The sequence below is a fragment of the Malania oleifera genome, chromosome 5, assembly GCF_029873635.1.
Source record: "Malania oleifera isolate guangnan ecotype guangnan chromosome 5, ASM2987363v1, whole genome shotgun sequence".
NCBI lineage: Eukaryota > Viridiplantae > Streptophyta > Magnoliopsida > Santalales > Ximeniaceae > Malania > Malania oleifera.
In genome coordinates, this window is record NC_080421.1 from 65,038,083 (window position 1) to 65,058,354 (window position 20,272).

Sequence of the window (20,272 nt, forward strand, 5' to 3'; positions counted from 1 at the left end):
GGGTGCTTCGTGGTTGTCCAGTTGATGTTCAAGGGAGGATTCTATTTTCCGATTTGGTAGTGCTAGACGTGCATGGGTTTGATATTATTTTTGGCATGGATTGGTTGGCAGCTAATTTTGCCAGTATAGACTGTCATGCAAAAGAAGTAATCTTTAGACCACCAGGAAGACTAGAGTTCAGATTTATAGGGTCACAAGTGCAATCTCTACCTCAGATGGTTTCAGTTGTTCAGACGAGGATACTGATCTTGAGTGGTTGTCAAGAATTCGTGGCCTTCATAAAGGAAACAACAGGAAATGAAATGAAGCTCACCAGTACGCCAGTAGTAAAGAAGTTTACTGATATGTTTCTAGATGAATTGTCAGGTTTGCCACCTGATCGTGAGGTAGATTTTCGTATTGATCTACTTCCAGGTACAGTGCCGATCTCTAAAGCACCGTACCGAATGACGCTAGTAAAGTTGGTAGAACTGAAAGATTAGTTGCAGGATTTGCTTGATAAGGGCTTCATACAACCTAGTGTATCTCCGTGGGGAGCTCTAGTACTGTTCGTAAAGAAGAAAGACGGGTCTATAAGGATGTGCATAGATTACATGGAGATTAATAAAGTGACCATCAAGAACAAGTATCCTTTATCCCGTATCGATGACTTGTTTGATAAGCTCAGGGTACACAGGTATATTCTAAGATCGACCTCAAGTTACGCTATCATCGAGTAAAGGTAAGAGCAAAAGATGTTTCAAAGACGGCTTTCAGGACTAGGTATGGGCATTACGAGTTCCTTGTTATGCCATTTGGTCTAACGAATGCTCCTCTGATATTTATGGATTTGATGAATAGGATTTTTCATCCATATTTAGATCAGTTTGTTGTTGTTTTTATTGATTTACTGGTCTATTCGAGGAGCTATGAGGAGCACGAGATACATTTGAGACAGGTTTGGCAGATCCTCAGGGAAAAGAAACTGTATGCAAAGTTCAGAAAATGTGACTTCTGGCTCGAGAAAGTTGTATTTTTAGGTCATGTTATCTCAGGAGACGAAATTTCTATGGATCCAAGTAAAATTGAGGTGGTAGTGAATTGGGCTAGACCGAGGAATGTCCAGGAGATCAGGAGTTTCTTGGGGTTAGCTAGTTATTACCGTCGTTTCATTGAGGAATTCTCAGTTTTATCAGGTGCTCTGACATAACTAATTAGGAAGAATGCTAGATTTGAATGGGATGACAACTGTGAGCAGAGTTTTCAAGAATTGAAGCAGAGGCTAGTCACAGTTCCAGTACTGATCATCCCGTCTGGGGGTGAGGGTTATACTATCTCTAGTGATGCATCCTTGAAAAGACTTGGTTGTGTATTAATGCAGCGTCGCAGGGTGGTGGGATATGCGTCCAGACAGCTGAAAGAGTATGAAAAGAACTACCCTACCCATGATCTTGAATTGGCTGCAGTGGTACACGCATTGAAAATTTGGAGGCATTACTTATACGACGAGCAGTGTGAGATTTTCTCTGACCACAAAAGCCTAAAGTATTTCTTCACCCAGAAGGAATTAAATATGAGATAGAGAAGGTGGTTGGAGTTAATTAAAGATTTTGATTGTACTATCAGTTACCACCTAGGGAAAACAAACGAGGTAGCTGATGCACTGAGTAGAAAGTCTGGGGAATCAGCATTGACGGTTATGGAGATCTAGCATCCGATCCTGATGAATCTGGAGAGACTCAGCATAGAGTTGGTAGAGAGTAATACTCCAATATGTATGGCCAGCCTAGTGGTACAACCTACTCTGCAGGAAAGAATTAAAGCAGCCCAAAAAGAAGACCTTGAATTAGTAGAGGTGATGGATAGAGTGCAAAGTGGTTAGGGGGAGGAATTCAGTATTGGAGACAACGGAACATTGCGGTTCCGTTCCATATTATGCGTTCCTGCCGATACTGACATTAGGAAGACTATTTTAGAGGAGGCTCACAGATCATTGTATACAGTTCATCCTGGCAGTACGAAAATGTACAGGGATCTGCGATAATTTTATTGGTGGAGTGGTATGAAGAGAGAAATTTCTGAGTATATAGGCCAGTGCTTGACGTGCCAGTAGGTAAAAGCTGAGCACTAGAGGCCAGCGTGTCAGTTGCAGCCACTATTTATCCCAGAGTGGAAGTGGGATCATATATCCATGGATTTTGTCTCAGGACCGTCGACATCGCATGGCTAGAATGCGATTTGGGTGATAGTAGATTGGTTGACTGAGACCGCCCATTTCCTCCCTATCAAGACCAGCTATTCCCTCAACCATTTAGCAGAGATTTACGTTCATGAGATAGTTCATTCTCATGGAGTGCCTGTATCTATTGTGTCATATCGAGACCCGCGTTTCACTTCATGATTTTGGAAAAGTTTGCAGGAAACTCTAGGGTCTCAATTATCATTTAGCACGACATTCCATCCCCAGTCAAACGGGCAGATTAAGAGGACAATACAGATACTAGAAGATATGCTCCGACCGTGTGTATTAGATTTTGGGGGTAGTTAGACTCAGTTCATGCCGCTGGTGGAATTTGTGTATAATAATAGTTACCATTCCAGTATTGTCATGGCACCGTTTGAGGCTTTGTACGGTAGGAGATGTCGATCTCCTTTGTATTAGGATGAGATGGGTGAGCGGCGAGTGGTGGGGCCAGAGCTGATACACCAGGCGTACGATAAAGTTCGGCTCATCAGGGATAGAATCAGTGCAGCTCAGAGTCGACAGAAGAGTTATGCCGATAATTGCCACAAGAATTTGGAGTTTAATGTGGGTGATCATGTATTTTAAAGATAGCTCCGTTAAAAGGAGTTATAAGGTTTGGTAGGAAGGGTAACCTTAGCCCTAGTTTTATCGGTCTGTTTGAGATTTTAGAGAAAGTGGGACTGGTTGCCTACAGGCTAACTTTGCCACCTACACTATCTAGGATGCACGACATATTCCACGTATCTATGTTGTGGAAATACGTCCCAGATCCTTCTCATATTATCAGTTATGGTGAGTTAGAGCTCAATGATTCACTAGTCTATGAGGAGGTATCAGTGTAGATTCAGAACAGAAAGGAACGAGAAATATGTAATAAGAAGATTCCTCTGATAAAGGTTCTATGGAGGAATCATGCAGTAGAAAAGGCTTCTTGGGAGCTTGAGGAACAAATCAAACAGAAATACCCGCAATTATTCCAAGAAATCCATATGTGATAAAGAAATGTGAGTAAATATGTAATGTTTCTTTTGCAGGTACATGTAATATTCTAGTAGTAAGTGGTATTTTAGTTTTGGGGGAATTTTCTTTTGGTTTATGTAATCTCCCAGGACTTGAAATGTAACCACGGTATTCCTCCGCCATAAGTGAGGGCAAGTAATAAAATAAGTAGACCATTTTGTCTATGAAGGGATGATGAATTATATGGATTGTAAATTTCGAAGACGAAATTTTATAAGGAGGGGAGAATGTAATGACCTGAAGAATAATAATATTTAAATAATAGAGAGGAAGGCAAATGAAAATAGAAACAGAAGGAGGCAGCAGACTTCATCGACGAACGCTTCGCGTTCATCGACGACGTTGCACTTTGGGATGCAATGACCAAGAAAATTTATCAGGTCCTCATCGATGAACACAGAGGATTCGTCAATGAGGGTACAAAAGGGCCTCGTCGATGAAGATAAGTTTCATCGATGAGAAGATATCAAAAGAGGATTTTGGGGAAATCTAAAATTCATCAACGAAGGTGTAGGTTCGTCAACGAACTCTCTACAGGACTCGTCGACGAGGTGACGTGTCTTGTCGATGAATCCGGCCCTATAAATAGCAAAAACTCAAAATTTTAACGCATACATTAAGAAAAATTACTCTCTCTCTCTCTCTCTCTCCCTTCGGTTTCTCTCTCCTCTCTCTTCGATTTCGGCTTTGTCGCTTACCAGATCGACAATCTGAGGCCACCACGACACTTCTGGGGAAGTTCTCTCCAAATCTACCGAAGCGGATCGTTGATGGAAGCAAGTCAAAATTCATCCCTGAGTTGAGGTAAGATTTTTTATGCCAAATTTGGTCTTACTATAGTTATAGGAAATGATATTCATGTGAAAATACCAAAGTTTAGTTCTGCGAGTTATTAGTTTTTGCGCGTTGCTCGGGGAACCCTGTAGGTGCCGAACGAGTAGGTTTTTAGGGGGGTTTTCTTTTCAGTACCGGTTAAGGGAATAAACTAAAACAGTTATTTTCCACGCAAATTATTATTATTTATCCGTAAATTTATTTTCAGGAAAGCATGTATTATATCTGTGTATTATGAAGGAAATGCACATTTGGGGAAAACACTGCTATTATGTTGAAATGTATACATATGTATGAAATGCAAGAAATTATGATTTTAGAATATAATGTATGGTTTTATACAGCAAATGTGTGGCATGAATATTACTTTACGTCAGAAGTATTATGATATGACTATGTTATTAATGAAGTATGTTTTCAGGAATATGAAATATTACAGTACAAAATGATGTTGAAAATACATGATAATTGATTTATTATTCAAAATGATATGTATGAGATATTCGGCGCAAGACCGTGATTCATAGCCGGCGCGAGGCCATGTTTTACACATGATTTCGGCACGAGGCCATATTTATTAAATGTTTGGCACGAGGCCGTATTTATGAAATGTTCGGCATGAGGCCATATTTATGAAATTATAGAAAATGTTATCAATCCATTTATGTTAAATGCTATATTATCATGTATTATATGTTATCTGAACCCGGATGTTAGTTTAGTTTAGTTCCGGAGCACGGTATCGTAGCTTATAGATCAGATATCTATGTTCAGATTGGTGCTAGCCACCTCACGAGAGGGTGAGAGATGGATAGTCGATGTGGCTTTTGGTGTAGAGTTATAGATGTCCACCTGGTAGTCCAGACCAGGGTGTGGCGGGCCCATCATACTTACAGACATCTTTAACTCGACAGTGGTCGGCCAGCCATTGTCGGGTCCCGCATTCAGGCTACACAACCTGTCATGGGGGGTAATACATGACATCAGCTGGCTATTCATCCTGGGTATATTTTCAATATTATTAGCTATACCAGACAGTTATGATTAGTATAATTTATTAGAAATATTAAAGTATACGTTTTTGCAGTTATTAAATGATGAATGTTTTCTAATATGAAGATTGTACTGTATATCTATATTATCATTAAGAATTCATGTTGCCACACTACTGTATTTAGTTTATTTTCCCTTAATGAGAAGTGTCTCACCCCCGAACATTAAATGATTTTTAGGAAACCCAAAGAGACCGGCGGGTCAGGGCCGTCGCTGAGTGAGTTGAGCTTCCCTGCTAGAAGGGTAAGTTCTGATCTAGGATCAGGAGATTTTTGTTATAAGATCCTAGGTTTATTTTGATATTTTGGAGATTGTATATATAAATACAGTATCTTTGGGAATATAATAGACTCTGGTATTATGAATTATTGGTTGATGGTTGTGATTTACATTTGCTACTGCCTAGGTTCCGCTGTGTATGACAGGTGTCCCCGCTACCCACGGGTTCAGGTTGACTATTTTATTTATTTGTTTTATTATATGTTAAAACAAGTAGGACTTTACAACTCCAGCCACCTGTCCCGGCCATGACCATATCTTTAATTCTGTCGGTAGACTTCTAGAGGCTCCTAGTGCCTTTCCAGGTACAACCACCTCCCATCATCAGGAGGTATGGTAGAATTCATACAAGGAAAGTTCGCTCACCATCTACCTATTCTGCTCCATAGGCGATACCTGCACCTGTCCCACAGGACCTTACTCGTGTGCCATCCCCTGCTCATGCTTTGCATGCTTCGCCAATTGTAACTGGCCGTATTTCGGAGGAGGCAGAGCTTGCTATGAGTACGAATTCTTATGAAGGCCACCAAACTATGGTGGGCACTCCATCAAATGCTTTCGGTGACCTAGGTGGTGGCAAGTCGGATGACAATGACAATAAGTCAAACGACAAGGAATAGGATGCGAATAGGGCTCGTTTGGATGATCATTCGATTGTATTCTTGGATGTTAGTGACAAACACTTGGCTGCAAAAGGATTGACCTTGTAATTTTGTTTCAATAGAATAATTTATTTCACAAGATTCATATCAGTTGTACATTCAACAATTTCTGTTTTCAAGGCTTTATTTGAAAATTCAATCCAATCAATATTTTATGTTAAAGACCAGTTTGAGCAAAAACTCAGATTTTCTTTAATTATTGAATGAAGATGATGTCAAATTGAGTTTCAAAATATCAAATAAATGAGTTTCAATTTTAAACATTCAGCACTTCAATATATCAATATCAAGTTCAAACCTTGATATGAATACACAACCAATATCAGATTTTAGTTTTGCTTTTGAATATGTCAATCCAAAAAACAATATAGTATGTTGATAAAGAATCAAACATAGAAATTCAGCAGCCTTTCAAAATTCATTCATCGATATCTATCAATCAACACACTTCCTTTAATCAAGGTTTCCACAAACAATTAATCAACGTACTCCCTTTAAGGTTTCACAAAAGATCAATTAACATACTCCCTTTAATTAAAGTTTCCGCAATCTCAATAACAAATTAATTTCCAACACTTAAATAAACATTCACGCAATTTATATATGCAGAAAATTAAAGAGTAGGGAAGAGAGTGAGACCAATTTTTTTTATGAGGTTCGGCTATATACCCGCCTACGTCCTCGCCTTAGGCTACATATCTAAGGATTCCACTACACCACTCCTTTACGGGAAGAGCAAACCTTTACAACACTCCTTCAGTAGGTTGGAGCCCTCCTCTCCGAGTGATACCCCACACTTGGTACACTCCTTCAATTAGGGTGGAGCCCCCTCTCCAAGTGATACCCCACGCTCAATACAACGATTCAACAATCCTGAATTGTCAAGAAAATCAAGAAACAAATTGGTGTACAAAAACACTCTCAACAAGAATAGATTAGTACAATTGAAAACAATATACTTCAATCAAATAACAATATAGAAAGATGAAGTTCAAGATAAATATCAACCAAAGTTGATCTTATATTTGAAATCTCAGTATAACGATCATAAGCTTTTGTACTTCAGCAAGAACTTTCAGCAGTGTGTATTCAATAAGAGAGCTTTTTGAAAGTATGAGAATAAGATTGTTTTGCTGCTTGTTGGTTTTTAATCCTTGGGTTTAACTTGTATTTATAGAGTTAAAAAGTGTATAAACGTATTCCCCAACTTACTTTGAGTATTCTCCAAGTTTTTACAAAGTTTGGTGGCAAACAAATCACTTTTGAAAGTTTTAAATGTTGTTTTAAAATAGCCGTTATGAGGTTCAGGTGCCTGGACTCATCGGGGTCAGTCGCTTGGAAAGGTTCTGTTTGTGTTCAGTCGCCTGAACAAATACAGTCAGCCGCCTGACAACTTTGACTACCTTTCAGTATTTCAGGTATAACATTTTCTATACAACTCCAAATTAGACCTTATTAGTATCAACAGAAAACTAAGAGAAAATCCCACAACTTTTATGTAGATCATTTATTAAGATAAGGAGTGTTTGATAGATAAAAATGCATATCAATAAGGATATAAAAAAAATAACAGAATTTGGAAAATTCTGTTTTGGTGCTTTCAATTTTCAAAAATAATTTAACCTTTTTGAAATAACTTTTGACCTTATAAAAATATTTTTCAAGTATTTTAAAAGATATCTAGGTCCAAGAAGAGTTTCATGTATCCATATTGAATTGTTTAAAATACTAACATAACGACTTCTTAAGACTTTGACATTCTAAGCACTTAAATCTTCATGCTTGTCTTTCTTTGACTCCATCTTGTTTTCAAGCTTCCATATACTTTAAGTTTCATCAATTTTTCTATTTTTAAATCTAAGCTTTTCTTTCTTCAATTTTCTTTTGTTTCATCATGGGCCAAGTATAATCTTCATGTGAGCTTCTTTAAATACTTGAACTTGATCTTTTATAAGAACTTTTGAATTTGATCTCTTTATGAAAGCTTTTAAGCCCTAAAACGTATCTTAGTAAAACATGCTAAGTTCATATAGTTTGTTATCATCAAAATAAAATTCTAAACTTTGTGAGACCAATAATCAACACTTTGAATATCTCATAATTACTAAGATAAAAAAAATCTATATTTCAATTAAAGAAAAAATTAAATAATTTTAAAACAAAAATACATTTAATATTTGAAAATATGAACTTGACAATATGTTACGTTTAGATTTCTAAAAATCCAAATCCCAATTTCTATTATATTTTTGAAAAATCTTTGAACGAAAAGATATATGCTTATTTCTTCACTTTATCATATTTTATTTATTTGATTTCAAATACTTTCAAAATTAAAATGATGGTTTTGTAGTTCTAAAGATAATTTAAAATTAATTTTCAAAATAATTTAGAAGCAAAACATTAGATTATATTTTCAGAATCTAAGTTCAAATTTGTTTTCAATTATTTAAAACTTTTAAATGAAGAAGATATACCTTATTTTTTTATTATATTTTTAGAATCTAAGTTCAAATTTTGCTTTCAATTATTTAAAAATTTTAAATGAATAAGATATATCTTATTTCTTTTATTGAAAAAACATAAAATCACTAAAATGTTTAAAAAACCAAAAATGCCATTCTTAATTTTCTAAAAAAAATCCATATTTTAATTCTTTAATTTTAAGATAATTCCAAATTTTCATTTTTAAGAATAATTTTTGAATATTTTTAAAAATATTTAGTTCATTCATATGCATAGAAATCAAGAAACTGAAATATTACTAGCAAATCAAAATATCGAGATATCTTTTTCAAAACTAATCAAAATCACGAGTTTTTGCAAGTGACGTTTTTTTTTAAATAAAGAAAAAAAATTAATTAAATTATATTAAATATAAACATTAAATTGAATTCATATTTCGACACATCGTCTCCCTACGAATGAATTTATTTGCTACTAAAGTTTATATATATATACAAAGGATACCAATCCGGGCAACCCACATCACTACTTAATTATAAGTCTTTTTTGAATAGTGGACGGATATTGAGCTGGGCACGTGTCTTGCACGTGCCCCTCCTACTAGTTTTATTATACAATATACACAGCATTTAAACTTGGAGTTTTTTCCCGTTTTATTATTAAAATAAAATAAAATATTAAATAATACTCTATTTAGGAAAATATTTCCCAAATTTATGCTCACCTAATCTCGCAGCTTGGTGCTACGAGATTTAAAGCTCAACGAGTGGGAAGGTGACGCGTGGCACGAAGCTCAGGAAATCTCGCAACACCAAGTTGCGAGATTTAAAGTTCCAGCCTTTTGTCTGACGACGCGTGGCAGAAATCTTACAGGACCAACCTGCGAGATTTAAAGATTCAACCCTACTAGTGGTGACGCATGGCACGAGTTGAGCAAATCTCACAGGACTAACCTGCGAGATTTACCGGCTATATATATAATATATACACATATATAAATTAAAATTTAAAATGCTTATAACCAATTAAAAAAATAAAATAATTTAATTCGAAGTTAATAAACCAAAATGTGTTTTAATTGTAAAAAAATTATAAAATATTTTCCAAGGAAGGCTTTTGAATGTACTCAATTTTTTCAACAATTAAATTAATAATTATTTGAAAAAAAAAGTTCCAAAAAATAAGTATTTTTTAAAAATAAATATACTAAAAATACTAATAATAGATAAAATTATTTTTAGATAAATATTTTTCGAGATAAGTATTTTTTGTAAAAAAAAATCTTTTCATTCAAGCATAAATTATTTAAATCTCAAGGAGTTAAATTTTAAAATAGTCCTTTTAATTAATAAAATTTAAATTTTTATTATTATTTATTCGTAATGACAAACTATTATCGTAAAATTGGAGTATTAATCAAAAGAACGTGATATTTACAAACATTTTAAAAAAAGAAATTAGAAGATATTGATAGATAATTACGAATCTAATTTTACTTACTAAATTGGCCCTAGTTAAATAAAAATGAAAAAAATTTATTTCGACTTATTTGAGTAGGTAAAATCCTTAAAAATCATACTTCACTCGATCTAATATATATATATATACATATATATAGCTCATACTCCTATTAGTTTGAAAATATTTTTTTTATCTATTATTTGTCATAAACTCTTAAAAAGATCACATTATTATTTGTTTTATATTGTCAAGATAAATTAAAACCGAATTTATAATTTGTCTACAAACCAATCAACAAGTAGTAATTAAGTGATCTAAATACACTTAGCAAAATAATAGGTTGGTACCGATTCTATGAAATCAAAGTGATTATTATGACCCCCAACAATTTTAGACACTTGTAGATGTTACGAAACGATTCAAACTTAAAATAACAAAAAATTGCTATCCATTGTAATTTTGGGTAAAGATTTCCGCACTTTGCATGTTGCAACATATATATATATAACTATTATGTGTCATTTTTTTTACATTTGGCAATATTTAATTCTTTGGAGCAAAGGTCGAATATTTTACTATTTAGTTAAATAAAAGTTATTTTATTCATCTCAATTTAATTTGAAAAAATATATAAATAAACTTCAAGAGTATGAAGTGTGCACAAGACACATGACTATACAAATGAAATAAAAATAATCAAATGTTATACAAGTGAAATGAAAATAATCAATGATATGTACAAATGAAATAAAAATTGTAATGACCCAAAGAATAATGGTATTTAAATAATAAAAGAAAGGGAAATGGAAGCCGAAAGAAGAAAGAGGCAGTCGACGACGTTGCATTTTGGAAGGAATAATCGATGGGAATTATCAAGGCCTCGTTGACGAACACAAGGGATTCGTCGACGAGGAAATACTAAGAGAGGTTTTGAGCAGTCTGAATTTCGTCGACGAAATTATTAAAGGACTCATCGACGAGAGGACGTGGCTCGTCGACGAATCCAGTCTTATAAATATCAAAAACCCGGATTTTTACTTCAAAATTAAGCAACCTCTCACACTCTCTCTCCCCCTTTGGCTCCCTCATCTTCTCCCTTCGATTTCGAGCTAGATTTCCACCAGTTCGAGGATCTGAAGCCACCACGACGCTCCTAGGGAAGTTCTCTCCAAATCTGCCGAAGTGGATCATCTGTGGAACTCCGTTGAAAATCATCCCTGAGTTGAGGTAAGGTTTTTTAAGCCAAATTTGGTTTTACGATAGTTATAGGAAATGATATATACGTGAAAATACTGAAATTTAGTACTGGGAGTTTTCATTTCCAGGGTGTTGAGTTGGGAACCCTGCTGGTGCAGGACAAATTTTCTTAGGGGTTTTTCAAGAATCAGGTAAGGGGATAAACTAAGCTAGTATTTTATGAAAACTATGTATATTGTTATAGCATTTTATTTCAGTGAAACAAATATATTTATATATATGATTTGTATTTGGAAAAATACTGTTGAAAATGATGGTATGTTGAATATGCAAAAAACCTATTAGTGTGGCATGAGTAGAAATTGTTATGAAATACTGTTTTCTAGGAATGTGTTAATGATACGGATTTTTATAATGGAAAACCGGCGTATGGACTGAGATTTTGATAAATTTGCTGGCGTATGAGCCGAGCTATGTGTATGATTTGCCAGCGTATGGGCTGAGCTACGGATATGTTTGTCGGCGTACGAGTCGAGCTATGGAAATGATTTGCCAACGTACAAGCTGTGCTATGATTTGCCGGCATACAGGCCGAGCTATGGTAAAATGTGAAATACCGATGTACGGACCAATGATTTTCATGATATGCATATATATGCAAAATGATACGATCGATTTGAAAACTAATGATATGAAATATTCATTTATCACAGTTTCAATATATGTTATATGGTATCAGAACCTGATTGGCTTGATTTAGGCTAGCACTTGCACGGTACCATTGCTATGTGTCCATGGTCTTCGTGATCATGATATCTGTGTTAACGCCGCTATACGGAGTGGTGTGAGATTGGATGGTCGATGTGGTTTTTAAGAAGTGTGTAAGCTCCCTTGATGTACGGACCAGGTCAAGCAAACTCATCAGACTTATAGACTGTACTTTTGACTTGGTAGTGGTCGGCCAACCATTGTCAGGTCCCGCCTTCGGCCCACACAACCCAGTCATGTGGGGGTAATACATGACAACAGCCAGCTAACCTACCAAGAATGTTTTTGTATTATTATTATATGAGATGATATATGTTTATGAAAATGCAGTATGTTCTGCCATGTTTTGATGATATATATGTTTTTCTAGATTTAACATAACAGTTTACTGAATATGTTTTGTATGGTGTATGTATAACACGGAATACTCATGTTGCCACACACTAGTATTAGTTTATTTCCCTTACAGAGAGGTGTCTCACCCCAAAATTTTATAAACTTTTCAGGAGCCCCAGATAAGAGAGCGGGAAAAGCCCCACTGATCTAGAGTTGTTTGTCTGTCCTCTTTGAAGCGTAAGTTCTGTAGGGACAGTTGGATTTTGTGGGAAATGTCCCTAGATTTTGTTTTTGTGATGTATATACTAAAATACAATGGTAATAGTGACTTTGGTATTTATGGTAATGTGATGGTTGTTTTCATATTTATAATATTGTGATTGTATGTTTCCTGCTGCTTAGGCTTCTATTATGTGTTCTGACGTATCCCTGGTACCCACGGGTCCAGGTAGATTATGATCTGCTGAGTTGAGGATTGTGATTTTGTAATGTGAAAAAAAAAGTGGAAATTAAGCAGGTCGTCACAAAAATAATCAATAATATACAAATGAAGTCAAAATAATCAATGATATACATACAAATGAAATGAAATAAAACTAATGCTAATCTACTCGGTGCCGCAACGAGGTTGTCTCCGGGGTCATGGTGGCTGCCATCTGCGCCTGCCCTCTACTGGTCATCTGCATCAAGTGTCTTGTCCCGTCGTCCTAGATGTGGATCATCTCCTCTAAGAGGTATTGCATAATCATCATCCATGCAAAGCCCACACGGTGAGAACTAATATGATGTCTCAGGATGAGAACGAGGCGGTATAACTAGTGCATCGACCTCCTCCCCCATCGAAAAGGTCGTCCGATAAAAATGACATCAATGGGGTGGCAGAAGAGTCAGATGGGGCGTCAGCCGGTCTACTAGACGATCCCATAATATCAATTGCAGCGGAAGGCGCATACAGTGCTGATGGACCGAATGCGTACTCTGCCTGTACAACCAGTGGTGAGGAGATGGGACTCACTCGACGACTAGAGGAGGCATGTCATCCTCCTTGTACTGGAGCTGCTCGACCTCCTCGTGGTGATACATCAGGTCGAGCAGCTGGGATCCATCGAACGTCCTCATGAACAAGGTCCAATGCAACACTCATCAATCGGACGAGATCTAGTCTGCCTCAATGACTATGTCAGCCTGCAGGATATGAAAATATTTGGTTAATGCATGCAAATCGTAACGTGTACATAACAAAATGAATTGTGGGTTAAAGTCTTCTTACGAGGCTCAAATATACAACAACGGTCCTGTCGATGAAGCGGCGTGTGATGGACCTATACCAAGTGAACTATGGGTCATCTGGATGCATCAGACCATCCTCCGCCACTCCTAGTATGATGTAGTCTCGCCAATGCTCCCACGCAGTGACGAATATTACATGCGTAGTCGACCAGTCTGTGACCCCTCGACTGCGCCCATCCATGTCGTGGAGGTCATCCTTAACTATATCTACCCCCGACGTCAGAAATCGGTCAGGAATGCCCCGTCGAAACCTGAATTGTCGCATGACTCGGTTAGGAAGATACCACTCGATAATATGAAAGCATATGAGTGGCACTTGAGCTACCCACAGGTCACTCCCGACTGCATAGTCAGGAGGCATGTTGGCTAGAATCTCAGCCGTGTAGAGCCTCCATAGGAACTGCACTTAGACATAAACAAAAGTTAAGCGAACTATAAATAACTGAAAGAAAGAAAGAGAACACCATGTGTTATACTTTAATTGGTTTATACCTCATGCTCTCGGTGCATGTTCAACTCGAACCTGTACCAGGGCAATGTGCGAAGCATAGCCATCGATGCCCTCAAGTCGTCCCTCCATCTGTATAAGATGACACGTAAGTTTCCGAATGTAATGACTAGGACGTACTATGAATTAGTATTCGTAGTACTTATAGAGTGAATGAGGAGGGATAGATGATGTTGGTAATAACTGATATGTGAGTGGGAGTGGGTCAACTGGATGACCGTTTTGACCCCTTTGAATCTGCAGGAAACCCCGTTGCGTATGAGCAAAGGAAGGAAATCTCTTCCAGACCCAAACTTGGAGTAGGTGAAGGGGGCCATCAATCTGTGTCTTCAAGTGGTGAGTGGCGCGACACATCTCCCTATATAGCCATGCAAAAGTAGCGGACCCCTAATGTACGAGCGACACACTCTGAAGTCCACAAGGAGTGGAAGGAATATCAGATGCGCATAGCTGCCTGAAACATCAGAAAATATCACCCCATAGATCAAACGCAACAAGTGGGCTCGTGCGTGGCATGCTATCTTCCATACATCTACATCTGTCGGGAGCTGACAAAACGCATCCCCCTAAAGGAACCGCATACGGATGCATGCACCAACCAACTTTCCGTCAGGTGGAACAACCCCAAACAAACGCTCACACATAGTACGCAGGGCGAGTCGTCCCTGACGGTCCGTAGGTCCCTCCACTGGTCCAACAGTACAACTAGTGATGGCTCGCCCATCAATTGGTAGCCCGAACAAAATGGCGACGTCCTGGAGTGTGACGGTCACCTCCCCATGAGGTAGGTGGAATGTGTGTGTCTCGGGTTTCCATCGCTCCACCAAAGCTGTGACGAGATGTCAATCCAGATGGATATGGGCAATCCGATAAATGCCATAAAATCCTGCATCGTGTATCAGGCAGACGATGTGGGGGTCTGCCTCCAACCAATGCTCCACAACTGTGTGCCCCCTTGGAAGAACAAGGGGTCGGCGTGCCCATTAGCCCACGCTCAGTTGGCCTTGTGATCATCGCCCATCATCAATACGCTTGGATCAGACGACCCTAGATCAATTCTGCAAAATGCATCATCGCATTAGAATAAGTATATACAAAAGAAGGGTCTAAATGACTCCCAAACTGCCTACGAAATCAATGTGATGGTCTAGCTGCGTACCCGGGTTGGGTCCTTCTTGGACACCTTGTGCGATTATGTCTTTCTTGATGACATATACTGCACGTGCTCCTCTTCCTACCTTCCCTTGCGTCCATCTCATTGTGTATACGGGAGCTCTTAGGACGACCTCTATGTCGAGTATATGCTGGAATTTCATGTATGGTTGGCAACGAGGATGCTGGCCAGTATGCCTCATGCATAACCGGATGAAAATTCGCCGCATATGTTGCATAGTGTTCGGCAGTGCTCCAACATGACTCAATGTACTGCATAGCATTCAGTCGTGTCTCCGCACAATCAGCGAGAAGGTGGGAGCATGTAAGTGTAACGCTTGCCACTTCCCACATGAGCATTCGCGTCTATCCTGAATGCTCAAAGTTTGCATGTTGTTTCCTTTATGAAGTCCCAACTGCGCAGTCGTGATGCTAAAAGTACCCCTAGACCGGTTGAACGTCATCACACGATGTTTGGTTGCCTTCAACTTCCTTCTTTCCATTGCTAGTAATATATGAGGAGTGAATGCATTTCCTCCCGATATTGTGTTACGAGCAGCCTCCCATCGGTTGTTGAAATAATGTGCAACATGATAAAATATTAGTTGCACAAGGGCCGTGATTGGGAGGCTATGTGCGCCTTTCAAGACGGCATTGAAACATTCGACGAGATTAGTCGTCATGTTCCCATACCTTCTACCAGCATCATGGCACTGAGTCCACATATGAGGAGAGATCTGATCAAAAAACGTCTTCACGGGTTCCCCACCCTTATCGAATATCCTCTCCATCAATATGTTAAACTTTCTTACCTAATGCTCCCTTCCCACTCGCTCAACCATACACTTAAGATTGACACTGTGCACTTTCATGCTAAAGTTGTTGACCACATGTCAAAGGCAGAATCAGTGGTAGGCACGTGGTGGTTGCCAATCGGGATTGCGATGCACTGCAGCGAGAATCCCTAGATGTCTATCTGATATAAGGCAAATATCGTCCCTGTCGGTAATGGAACGAAGAAAACACAGAAACCAATTCTATGTGTCCAAGCTTTCCTCTTGCACAATAGTGAATGCAAGGGGAAATATTTGCCTATTTGCATCCGGGCACGGCGCAATAAGGAGTTTGCCCTTGTACTTACCGTACAAGTGTGTCCCATCTACACATATAATAGGAGGACAGTGGGGAAAACCCTGAATAGATGCTACAAATGCCCAAAATAGTGATACAAATGTTGTGGTGTGATTGCTACCTGGTATAGGAGTCCACCTCCACTTGACAACAGTACCAGGATTATATGTGCACATTGCTTCCATCCACCTAGGCAAAGTCTGATAAGACATCTCCCAATCGCAAAATACTTGGGCAATTGCCTTCTATTTGCCTAACCAAACCTTTTTATACTAAATGGAATAGCTGAAACGACGATGTATGAACTCTTTCAATGTAGCGATTGATGTCGATGCATCACCCCTTATCATATTCACAATCTCCCTAGCAATGAGGGACGACGTGATTTGGTTATGGTCCTGCGAGAGAAATTTGTTCAAACACGTGTGCGAACCACCATATTGAGTGATTTCGAAAAATCAGTGTTTCTAACGATACATTGCACGCACTCTCCAATCGTAATCAGAGTTCTTACGTAAGTGGCATCATTCGTTTCACGAGGGGGGGTGGGTCGACATCATCGATGAACTCATTCGTCCCTTCACCAATTTCTTGCTCGTATGTGTCATCTTGTAAATGAACATCATTCGTGATGTTCATCCCCTTGTCTAACGCATTTTTCGCAATGGCGAACAACGATCCTGGACGTTCTGCTGGAACTTCTTCGCAAACACCATGATCATCTGTGCCAAGAATAGGTATTTCGTACGTGTGCGGCTCGAACGACGATCCCGGACATTTGTTCATATCCACAACAGGCATCCCACCAACATCTGTACTCGTGTATGGATTTGCATCTTCTTCCTCCGCTTCAACCACATGCTCAACAGACGTTCCCGTCTACCCATCCATGACGACACCCATGTAAGGAATGGTTTTGACATATAGTTGCACAGTTAAATATGTCGTCCCTACGCAGTGTGCATCCAACACAATGCGCAGACCATAATCGTCAGTTACGGGAACAACCTCATAAAGGATTGTATCATGATGCCTTTGCATAGGGTATCTTGCGGTTACCAGCAATGCATATTGATTTGGATCAATATGCAAATACTTGTATATCTTCGTACACAATTTAGTTAATTTACACCTATGGTCAATTCGAATAGGTCGAACTGGCGGAATACTATAACAAACATCGGTTGGTCCGGTTATAATGTCAGCCCCTATGTACAACAATACCGTCACCGGAGTACTGCTTGAACTTCCTGCCATTTAGATCGACGCTTGGGAAAGATAAAAGACCTACGCAAAGCAACAATTGTATGTATAAGTGACATGCTAAGTCAATAGTAATCAATAATTAATTTCACTACTTTCATGCGCATGCAATCTTCCCTAAATGTTTCACTCGTCACTTCAAAAATATTTTTGCATGCATTTATGACTTTTTTGGGAAAAGTTCTATCGAAATTTCGGCAGCATGCTGTCTGTAATTTGAACATTTACCTATTTTTACCGTGACCCTGAAACGTTTGCAAGCAATGTAATAACATAGTTTGAGCATGCAAGAACCTATAATATCTACTAGCATGCAATTCACATAACTGCATCTGCCATGCAGAAGGCATATAAATTCGTGCTCGGGAAAGAAAAAAGACCTATTCACTTGATAACAACGTATTTTTAATACTTATAATAAATTGACAAAAGACATTAACCTCTCCTCAGGGACCTCCATGATGTTTCAAGAAATTTAGGAATCTCTCTTGAGGTTTGCCATAAAAACATATATCTTCCTTTTTGTTTTACAAAAAGACAAGTATTTTAAGGGGAGGTTTGTGTCTTTTTGATAAATTTCAAGAGAAATTTGTAACATTTTTGAAACTCTAGGAAATCTTAGGACTGATTTTTTATCTGTGTCAAATCTCAGAGTAGGTTAGTGAATGTTTTTTGCTCAAAATAAAAAATCGCTGTTTTGGTTGGAGGTTGTAGTTGAAAAAATTGAGCTTTTACGGCTTTCCCATTGCCAACCATTGGATCATTACCAACTCTAAATAAAAAACATAATGTAAAAATTTCTAATGGCTAATTAAATATTATTAAATGTGTAACTTGCTTTAATATTGAATGCAACTTTGGAGAAATTTTCAAACCTTCAAATAACTTAGTTGAAAATATACAGAGTTTAAAATTTTCGTATGGTTAATCTTTGACCAATCTTTGAGCAAGCTTAGTAAAGAAACTAGAGGGACTACTAACAAATTGAATTGTGGGTTTATATTAATTAGTTGCAATTTTATATAGAAGACAAAGACAATAACGAATCAAAGGGAATTCCTAATAAATTGATCATATGAGTCGTTCTTTTGATACTGAGGTTAAGACAAATGCTTATCTAGCTGCTATTGTGGTTAGAGATTGTAATTGAAAAAAGATAAAAAGTTGAAAATTTTGTCATTACAAACACCAAAAGTTATACCATTACCAAATATTAGAAGGATGCACAAATTTGACACTAATTGCCTTCACGCAAAGTATTTTGACATAGTGGACCCAAATTTGAATATTTAAAATGTTTGACATATGCAATAGATGCTATAAAGGATGTATATGAGAGTAGCACGTGTTCACAAGTTGAAGACTTTTAAAATCTAGTTCAAGAATTACATGACGTGTGACGACTCCCAAATTACTACCATTTATTTATTAATTTTATATTCTTACATTTATTACTCTAATATCCATAATGATTTTCAACTTTATTTCTCTTGCACTGGTATTAGGATTGCTATTTGTAGATATTCCTCTCAATTGATATTTTAAAGTTAGACTATGCTAATTTGGAAATTAAGGTCTTGAATATTCTTTCAAACTAGATTGACCTTATATGTGCATGAGATGAGACCTTCTATATACGTTAGATTGTGACAATCGTTATCTCTGTTGCCTTGGACTATAAGTGTTAAATTTTGACAATGTTAACCTCAATCAAGTTTATTTCTAATTTTCTTTTTAAGTCAAATTTACTGTTTAAATTATTTTGTGCTTACTTGTTAAAAGAAAATTTAAAAATTAGTTTTAGAATGTATCTATTACTTTTGGCTATCCTTAGTTTGATCGCAATCTCTCAATAATTGCCACAAATTTTCTTAGAAAAAGATACATATGTTGAACAATTTTAAGTGACATGATTTTAAAAGTCATTAATTATCAATCCTATGGTCAAATTGATAATATCAACACATTAATATGTGTCATTACTATGATGTTATTGATAACATATATTATTTTAAACATTCAAAGAAATATATTATAATAAAAATAAATTATTATTTGAGTGATAGTCTATCTCACATTTTCTCTTCAATATCATGTATCTTATTTGGTTTATTTGGAATTGCATGTCATGCCCATATACAATAATTTTAACTTTGCAAATATTAGATATACATTTACACCTACTAATTATTAGAAAATATTTTCTTAGTATTATGTATGTGAGTAAGGATTTAATGTATTTGAATCTATCAAAAGAAATGGTCCATGATCGCATAAATTGGCGGAAAAGGATTCATATAGCCGACCTCACTTAGTGGGACTAAGGCTTGGTTTTGTTGTTATGTATGTGAGCAGTAAATTAAACAAGCAGAACATGAAAAAAAATATAAAAAAACAAATAAATTAAAACTAACCTTCGTCCAAATGCAGCTATGAACCGAAAAAATCCAGACCAAGCTATGAAACAAATCGAACTCAATGCAACAAATTCAAACTCGGTAAGTAAAACCAATAATACTCATTCACGTTTTTGCTAAATAAAAAATACCTACCCTATTTTCTCCTTTAAATGGCTTTCCTTACCTTTGAACGGTCACCTGCGCCCGAACGGTCACCTGCAATCTCCTG